General features: G+C 40.1%; 1 protein-coding gene across 1 annotated transcript in view; it reads right to left on the reverse strand.

Annotated features, from left to right (window-relative positions):
• Positions 1–9,384, reverse strand: part of Pde11a (phosphodiesterase 11A) — a 342,530-nt gene that overhangs the window by 209,756 nt on the left and 123,390 nt on the right. The gene's annotated exons all lie outside the window — the stretch shown is intronic.

The following is a 9,384-nucleotide window of genomic DNA, read 5'->3' on the forward strand; positions in this document are numbered from 1 at the left end:
TTATTTGTTAACTATAAATTGTGTTCAAACATGAATAAACACAGATTAAAAGTAACTAAGTAACTTGGCTTGGCACCATATAATATTAATCAAATAATAAATTGATATAATATCATTAATTTTTTCTGGTTTTAGAAATCAAGAAGAATATATCTTTTCATTTTCTGACCCAGTAAATAAGTTTGAATTCTCTAATATCAGCAATAATAATTTATGACTTAATTTTACTACTTATAGAACATTAAAATTTCTGTCAGGGAAGGTGTTAACTTTTGAAATACTGTCAGCAATGTAAATGGATTTTATGCAAGAAGAAAAGCATGTAATTGTTGTGCAGCTGACAATCAAAGCCCAGTGTTTCCGACTGCATTGGCCCAGATGACAGTAATCACTCAGAAATATCTGTGTAATGTAGCCATTTGGGCTAGCATTGTTTCAACTCCTGTCTTAGGGTTTCAATTCCTGTTATAAAATACCATGACCGAAAGTCACCTGGAGAGGAAAAGGTTTATTTCAGCTCACAACACGCAGGCTACACTCTTATCACTGAGGAAAGTCAGGGCAGGAACTCAAGGCAGGAACCTGGAGGCAGGAACTGAAGTAGAGACCATGGGGGGAGTGTTGCTTACCAGCTTGCTCAGTCTGCTTTCTTATATACCCTGAAACCATCTACCCAGGGCCAGTCTGATAGAGGTATTTTCTCAATTGAGGTCTCCCCTTCCTAGATGAATTGAGCTTGTGCCCGGCTGACATGAAAACTAGCCTGCGTAGTCTCTGTTCTAGAACCAGTCACCAACTTTCTGTTTCTCTCGTTAATGAATTCAATACATTTTCAACATGTTTACTTTATATTTTTGCAAAGTTGGGGCTCTTAAAAATTATTTATATTTATTTGTAATTATAGTCCCCCCCCCCCGTGTGTGTGCACGTGCTTGTAAATATGCACTGGTTTTACACTTTAAGAATCAATGTCCCAAGAATAAAGAGAATTAAGATATTTTTAAAATGTATTTTCTATCTGGAAGCATTTTATAAGATAGAATGAGAAATTTTAAGCTACAGATGCATAGGCATAGAATCACAAGGAATATAAGATGTATAAATACCTCTTGATAGAACTTGAGAATGTTTGATTCTTAAAATATAAATGAAGAGCATTTAAAAATACTAAAATGAAAACAAGCCGAAAAGCAACAACCCCCAAAACAAAACAAAAAATCCTAAACGAAATAAATGATGAGAAACAAAACAAGCAAAAACCAAGGCCAAGGGCTGGAGACTGTTGTTTGGTTTGTAGAGAACTTGCCTAACATGAAGCCCTGGATTGGTTCTTTAGCGTTGCATACAATAAATATGACGGCACATGCTTGGAATTCTAGCACTTGGGAGTGGAGGTATGGGGAAGGGTGAGACATTCAAGAACTCCTAGAGAGTCCGAGGTCAACTAAGGAGTCTAAGTCCAGCCTGAGCTACATCAGACCCTAAAAACCTAAAACAAAATAAAAGTAAAAGGTTCAAATTTTATTTCATTTGTAAGAGAGAGCTATAGGCACACATTTTCCAATTGCTGCTACCCCATGGTAAACAAGCCCATGAAGCCATGTTAAAAATCAGCTATAATGTGCAAGGTGGGGTGGCACATACCTTTATCTCAACACACTGGAGGCAAAAGCAGGCAGATCTCTGAGTTTGAGGCCAGCTTAGTGTATATAGCAAGTTCTAGGACAGCCAGATCTACATATAGAACTTGCCTCCCCTCCAAAAAAAATCAGATGGAAGATTCATGAATACAGAATTTAGGGCTGGGGTGATAGTTCAGCGCTTGCCACATAAGCATAAAGACCTATTTTTGACTCCCCAGAATGTGTAATAAAAATACTGGGTAAAGGGACAAACATTGGTAATTCTAGCACTGTGGAGACAGAGGCAGGCATATTTCCTACAGCTTACTGGCCAGCCAGCATAGCCTACCTGTTGAGTCCCAGGTCAATGAAGTCAATGAGAGACCCTGACACTGTCTCTATAATCAAGGTGGGTGACATTTGAGGTGTAAAAGCTGACATTGTACTCTACTTGCATGAATGTACACCGGGGGGGGGGGAACGAGAGAGAGAGAGAGAGAGAGAGAGAGAGAGAGAGAGAGAGAGAGAGAGAGAGAATGTAATCTTCACACTTGCCCCTGGCTCTCGGGAGAGAAACCTCTAAATCCTTGAAATGTCTGATAAATGAGTGTATGTACTAGGAGACATTGGCACGGCTAGATAATAACAACATGATTTAGAATGGTGCTTTGAGACACATCAAACTATGATTTAGGGGATATGTGCAGAGTGTCTTGGGCTGCATGGTGTCATATGACCTCTCAAAAAACAGAAATGAAAGTTAGCAAAATAGATGGATGCCCAACTAGGTTTTTGTGATAGAGCCCCAGTTGAGATTCTATACACTAAGGCTCAGGCCTTAGTGTATAGATAGTATTGTAGACTGTGTTTTTTAAAAACAATGTAAACTATGTACATAAAAATTTATTTACATAATAATTTTTAGGTTCCTGTATCTTTAGGAAAAAATAGTCATAATCAAATATTGATAGTGGCTGGGCTTTATTTAAACATGAATTATCTAGTGATTATTAAGTTCCACACAAAGCAGCGTGCTATCAGATAAACACAACTGCTAAACTTCAACACCATTTGGAATGATGAATTGGTCTTCTTGGTTGGCCTAAGGATGCCCAGATAGCTAGCAATACATTACTGCTGGATGTTTCTGGAAGTGGCTAGTATTTGAATCAATACATTGGACAAAGGTCATCACCACTACCGAGAGTCTGGACAGACAGGAAGGAGAAGGGTGAGTTCACTCTAAGCTCAGGTGTCCGTCTTGTTCTGCCCTGAGACACTGGTACAGCTGGTTCCGTTTTTGGTCTCAGACCATCATTTGCATTATTAGCCTCTGTGGTTTCTGAACTGATGCACACCACCAGTTTTCCCTGTTCTTTAGCTTGTAGATGGCAGATCAATGACCTTCTCAGGCTCAATAATCTCAGGGTCCAATGCTTTCATTCTCTCTCTCTCTCTCTCTCAATAAAATAATTTTAATTTTAAAACACAGGATCAGACTTTCTTTTCTTGGTGCCCTGATGTGATTCCTTCTTCTAGATGAAGGGAATTATAAAATCTATAAAAAATTTTCCCTTTGGCTGTTCAGAAGCTCAAAGCAAAGCTCTTTAATCTAATTCTTACCTTCATACAACACACTTCAGATTAAAACTTGTTGATTTGGTTTTGCTTTCTCTTTTTCCTTTTCTGCTTGGAATACATTTCATGACATTGCACATATAGAACATGTCATAAGCATTTGCAATGTTTGTTCACTTACATTTTTACATCTTCTGCTTTGTTATCACTGTTGTTTTGAGAAAGTGTCCTATCATGTAGCCCAGACTATCTTCAAACTCCACCCATCTTCTTCATCCTCCTAAACTGAGACTATAAGCATGTGGTACCATCCATGGATCTCAAAAGCTAAGTTCTTTTGGTACTGAATAGAACACAATTAGAAAAAAATGAAGTATTGAAATATTGAAACAATACATAAATGTGGATAGAAATGTTCTCATAAATTAAATATTTATAAGAAAGCCTTATGTGGGCTACTAGGTTGTGTAGAATTATTATTCAGGAGTAGGACAAGAATGGCAAGGAAGAGGAATCCAACACTTAATAGCCTACAGCTAACAGCAAACAATGGAAGAATAAAAAAGCAGCAGGCCTGAGTCCCATCAAGAGAGTAATAAAATAAGTAAGTATAGCAATGAGACTATTGGAGACAAAAACCACATGGGTGTATGCCAAACAAGTTAGGGAGGCATTGAGACATCACCCTTGGGCCCATTGTGTGCCTGAAGCTGTTTTGGATCCAGGCTGTCTGATTTTGAAGGTTTCCGGTGCAGCCTAGACTCTACTACTGCCATAAATCTAAGTCAAAGCCACACATTCAGGGACCCAGACCTACTCATAAGATCTCTGTATACAGTCTGTCATTTATGGCCAACCTGAAGTTTAAAACCATAGCTAAATTTGCCTCCGCAAGTTGTTGGGAAGCCGTCGCGTCGTTTATACTTGGGCCTTTGTGCACATTCAAGATGAATATTTCACTGAGAAGTAGCAGAATCCTGGGGATGTAACCTCATCTGCTTGTCTTCTATTACTTAGAGCAGGTGTAGGCAAAAGACAGCCTATGGGTCAAATCCTTATTACCACTTGTTTTTATAAATAAAGTTTTATTAAAACAGAGCCATGTTCATTTTCTACTACAACAATAGAGATAAATAGTTCCAAGTAAAACTATATTGCAACAGAGCCACAAATATTTACTAGATAAACCTTTACATAAAATAAATTTGGCAATCTTTGCTCTATAGCAATGGCTATCAACATGTGGGTTTGTGACCTCCTTGGGGTCACCCAAGACCATCAAAAAACATGGATATTTACATCACGATTCATAGCAGTAGCAAAATTCCAATTATAAAATATTGATAAAAATAATTTTATGGTTGGGGGTCACCACAATATGAGGAACTATATTAAAGGGTCACAGAATTAGAGAGGTTGAGAACCACTAGAGTTTTCTGTGGCCCAGGTTATTACCTGCTGAATGTTAAAGGGTAATGATAAATTAATTAATGGTAAATAGATATAATTGATCTTTAATTCAGAAAGGGGTGTTCCTGGAATTATAATCTTCTAAAAAAAAAAACCTGTAGTGATAGAAAGTTTATGTGCCAAGCCAGTGGCAGGGAATATATGTGGGGACACACACATGTCCTGATTGTCACAGAACAAACACCATTTAATTAGGCATACCATCTGGGGACAAAAATAGTGCTTTTTTTCACTCTCACTCTCAGACATGTCTCTAATAACAATTTCATGTCTTTATGCTTTAAAATGAATCTATACAAAGTCTAATGAATTGAGCTGGGCACAGCTAGCAGTAGACCTCTGTGATCTAACACTAGGGAGACTGAGGCAGAAGATCTAGATCCTAGAGACAGGTCCGAGAGACAGAGTTGGTGGTGATGGGGAACACAGGGAGAGGAGAGAGGGAGGGATCGAGGGAGAGAAAGAGAGACAGATTCATTTGAATAGATAACTGTTTGGGATCAAGTCTGCAAAGCTGCCGCAACCATAACCAAACAGCAACAGACGAAAGTATAAAGATGACAGAGATCACATTGTAAAGGTGACAGTATTCATGACTTGAGGCAAGTCTGAATCTTAGTTTTATTTATTTTGTAAAATCTGCTACACGAACTTGATTCTGATTTTATCACGTGAGTGGGAAATGAACACAGACACGCCAGTACATTGAGACGTGAAGGGTTTTCCAATGGAAGTGCCAGCAGCCGCTTCCAGGTCAGTGAAGTTCCTCTTGCTTTGATCAGCCTGGTGACTGCACCCCGGGAAAACCATAGATGGCAAGCGAAGGGAGTGAGATCCCCCTGCGATTCCCCTGCTTGTTCTTTGGAGAGGCTCCATGGAGAGAAGAAGTCTATTTAACTTGGATATCTATCAGTTGGCACTTAGTCAGCTTCCTCTGTTCTTCCCACTTAAAAACAACTTTCAGAACCAAAACTATACTCAAGTAGATATTCCAGCACCAGAAAGAAAAGTGCAGCTAAGTAATCATCAATTGAAATTGTTGTTGCCAGGTGGTGGTGGTGCGTACCTTTGATCTAGCACTTGGGAGATAGAGACAGGTGGATCACTGTGAGTTTGAAGTCAGCCTAGCCTACAGAGCAAGTTCCAGGATGGCTGAGGCTACACAGAGAGACCCTGTTTCAAAAAAAATAAAAACAAAAACAAAAACAACCAAACTAAAAAACAAAACAAAACAAATTTTTTTTCATAAGAGGGTTACTCAAAAAGGCCAAAGACTGCCTAAAATGCTCATCCACTACCCTCTCTCTTCACAAATTCTTCCTGTATGTTAATTAGCTTTTTATGTGTTTGCTCAGTCAGCCTTTATGACGTACTTTGTGCTCCAGGCACTGTGATGGGCTCTGGAAGTAGAAAGGAATATAAATGTCCTGTCCTAAGTAACTCACAATGTAGTACAGTATAGATCAGGAAACAATTTACAGATGCATAATTCTACCTTGACAGATGCTCCAAGGTGACCCAAGCATGCAGGGCCATGATCAGATCACCATGGGAACTATGCCCCAGCAGTGTGTAGACTGCTCTAAGCCAAGCAGTGAGGTAGTTTTTCCAGTCTGAGGCACTAGACCACTCTAATCTGGCAGTAAGGAGATGGTAAATAAACCAAAGGAGTTTAATGGAACCTATTTCAATAAAGAGACTAATTATGGGAGTGTGTCCTGTAAAAATAAATAATGGGGAATGGGGAAGTGCCCAGTGACTAGTGACTCTGAAAACAGTTAATGATTCTAAATCTGAGGCAACACAGAGAGAACGGAAGAAGGAAGTGACGTTGTTGGTTTCCTCTGGGAGCTGAGATTATCGGAAGGATTGTAGAAGAACCCAGCCACCTTTATAACAGGGTGAGACGAGACAGCAACACCTCTGTTTCATAAGCTCTGTGCTGATCAATCTGTGGGACTCAACTGGAAGCCAGAGGATAAAGCAATCTAAGCATCGTGCTGTGTAGAGATCAGTCTTCAAGGGCGCTGAGCCAGAGAGTAAACCGACAATGCATGGTGTGGAAGGGGGATCGAAGAGAACTGTGCGGGCAGTGTTCAATTCTATCCGAACCCTAAGCCCAAAATAGTTCTGATAAAGAAACCTCCAACCAGTGTTGTAGAAGTGCCTATGTTACTGTAGGCACTGTATTCCTGTAGGCAGTGTTCTGTATTCCAAAATATGACTGCTCTCCAACCTCATGGCTCCTATAAAACTCAAACATCTTTCATTTTCTTTGACACGCTCCTCCCTGTTGCAATAGCCTGAAAAGTCATCTCCTTTACTAACAGTGACTTTGTTTTTTCACAGAGACCCTATATGCAAAAGCAGAGACCCAAACACCTTCACAGACTGATTATAGAGAGATGAATAGGTAAGAGAGAAAACCAGAAAGTTAACCTGGCAACAGAAGTGGTGAGCCTTGAATGTCGAATACTATTGCCTAGCCAACGGATAATCACGAAATTAAATGAAGCTTAGGAAAAAGCAGGTGCGTGATTAGGAAGTTAAGTAGTAGCCTTCCACATTGATAGTTGATTGAAGAGAATCCCCTATATGCAAGCAAAGATGGGAATAGGAGGCAATCCCACGTGAGAGATGAGGAAAGCCAGTGATAGAAGCACCAGGGCAGAAGAACTAGGAGTGATGTGTGAACACAGACACAAAAGAACGCAGAGATGTGCAGATATAGAAGGCAAGAAAAAGGCTGAAAACTGCTCTGTGCTTTGCAACATGAGCTGTAACATGATGATTCTGTACTTGCTATAGAGAAATCTAGAAGTATGAGAAACTTAGGACAGAACACATCAAAGACGGCCAGCAGGGACTTGACCAATATGTGAGTTGAGTTGATACATTAATAGACACTTACTAACAAAGTGAGTTAAGGTGGCTTGTAGCTCAAAATAATGCACGTTTGAGTCCCAATGAGGGAAGTTAATATATGACTATATAATGTTTAATGTATGATGCATTAATATTAGAGGTTGACTGTGGGTGCATGTTTATGCAAAAAGGCTCATTTAGGTGATTATCAGAGAATGTTAAGAATATGCCCTCTGTTTTGTTCTCTAAAATCACCTGAAAGAAAAATGAAACAAAAGTTGGCTCCCTTGTAGAAAGAAAATTTAATAAAACAGGAAAATAGGAAGAAGGTGATGGAAAAGAAAGCCTGAAGCAGTATTTGTAATCCACCTATGAGTGAGGGGCTGAAGTCACACACCCATGAATGAGGGGCTGGAATCACACACCTATGAGTGAGGGGCTGAAGTCACACACCCATGAATGAGGGGCTGGAATCACACACCATGAATGAGGGGCTCGAATCACACACTGGTATCATACACCATGAATGAGGAGCTGGAGCCACACACCCATGAATGAGGGGCTGGAATCACACACTGGTTTAGAATGGCTAGATGACACTCATTGCCTGCTACTTCCCCTCAAATGAGGACATGTGAATATCTCCAGCCACTGGCTTCACTGAGCACGTATGCACACAAAGGCCAAGGAGTTAGGACTTACTATAGAAAGCCAGCGTGCATGGCTAGCTCTGCTTCATTCAGCAAATGATCTCTAGAAAGGAGCCCGAAAGTCCTGGGCTTAGCTATGAAGTACCTGTTAGCACAATGGATGAGGAAATAGCTGCCACCATCAGGATGATCAGAACAGAAAGAACCCTGGGAAATAGCAAAGCTGAGATGGTGCCTGAGGACTCTAAGGCTGCAATTTCTACATTTGCTTTTCCCCCCAAGCTCCAGAAGACACAGGGATAATAGTAAGCGCATGAACTGGAAGCTAAGAGAAGTGACAGAGTCACTTTGACGGCCCCCAGGATGGGATACGGTTAAACTGACTATTCTCTTCAAGAGCCTAAGCATTTCCTCATGTTGACAGCAGTGTACAGATAAGGGGTTCGTTTTGTTCTCTAATTGACAAAGTCACTTGAAATCAATGGACTGAAACACTTAAGAGAAGCAAGAGAGTGGGATTTTAATCTTGGTATGGAACTATCTATAAAGACATTCATTGTTTCTATTTTTGGAGCTCGGTAAATATCAGTTTATACCTGCATGCCCAAAGATCATGACTGTAGACTCTGGAAGCCCCTTTTAGGAGAGACTTTCCTCCCTGACAAAGGAGAAGTACAGGAAGAGGAGTTTCCTCTCCCTCTCTTGGGATACAGTGAGATTACAATTTTAAAACTGAACACTATAGAAGACTTAACCTATCTAATACCAAACTATTGTAAAATGGTAGACATTAAGACTGTGTGCTTTCATTGCAGGGATAGACAAACAGCCACAAAGAACAGAGCAGTGAGCTCAAATATGAAGCCAGGCATGATTATAATAGGTATATATATATATGTATTACCCAGATCACTTCTCAGAACTTATTTATGAGCAACACAGCTGAGACACGACATAGGAGCATCTCCTCCCCCTCCCCCCGGACAATGCCACTTAATAGAAAATGGACTGTGCTGCTGATTATTTTTCTTGTTGTGACAAAGATATGTGATGAGAGGGGACATAAAGGAAGAAGAGTTTGCTTTGGCTTTGTTTGAGGGACATAGTCCCTCATGGTGGGAAGACCAGGCATCAGGCAGAGCAGGTGTGATAGTGGGAGAGAGAGGCCAACAGGTTACAATGCATTCACTGTTAAGAAG

Source organism: Mus pahari, chromosome 3 (genome assembly GCF_900095145.1).
Source record: "Mus pahari chromosome 3, PAHARI_EIJ_v1.1, whole genome shotgun sequence".
Lineage (NCBI taxonomy): Eukaryota > Metazoa > Chordata > Mammalia > Rodentia > Muridae > Mus > Mus pahari.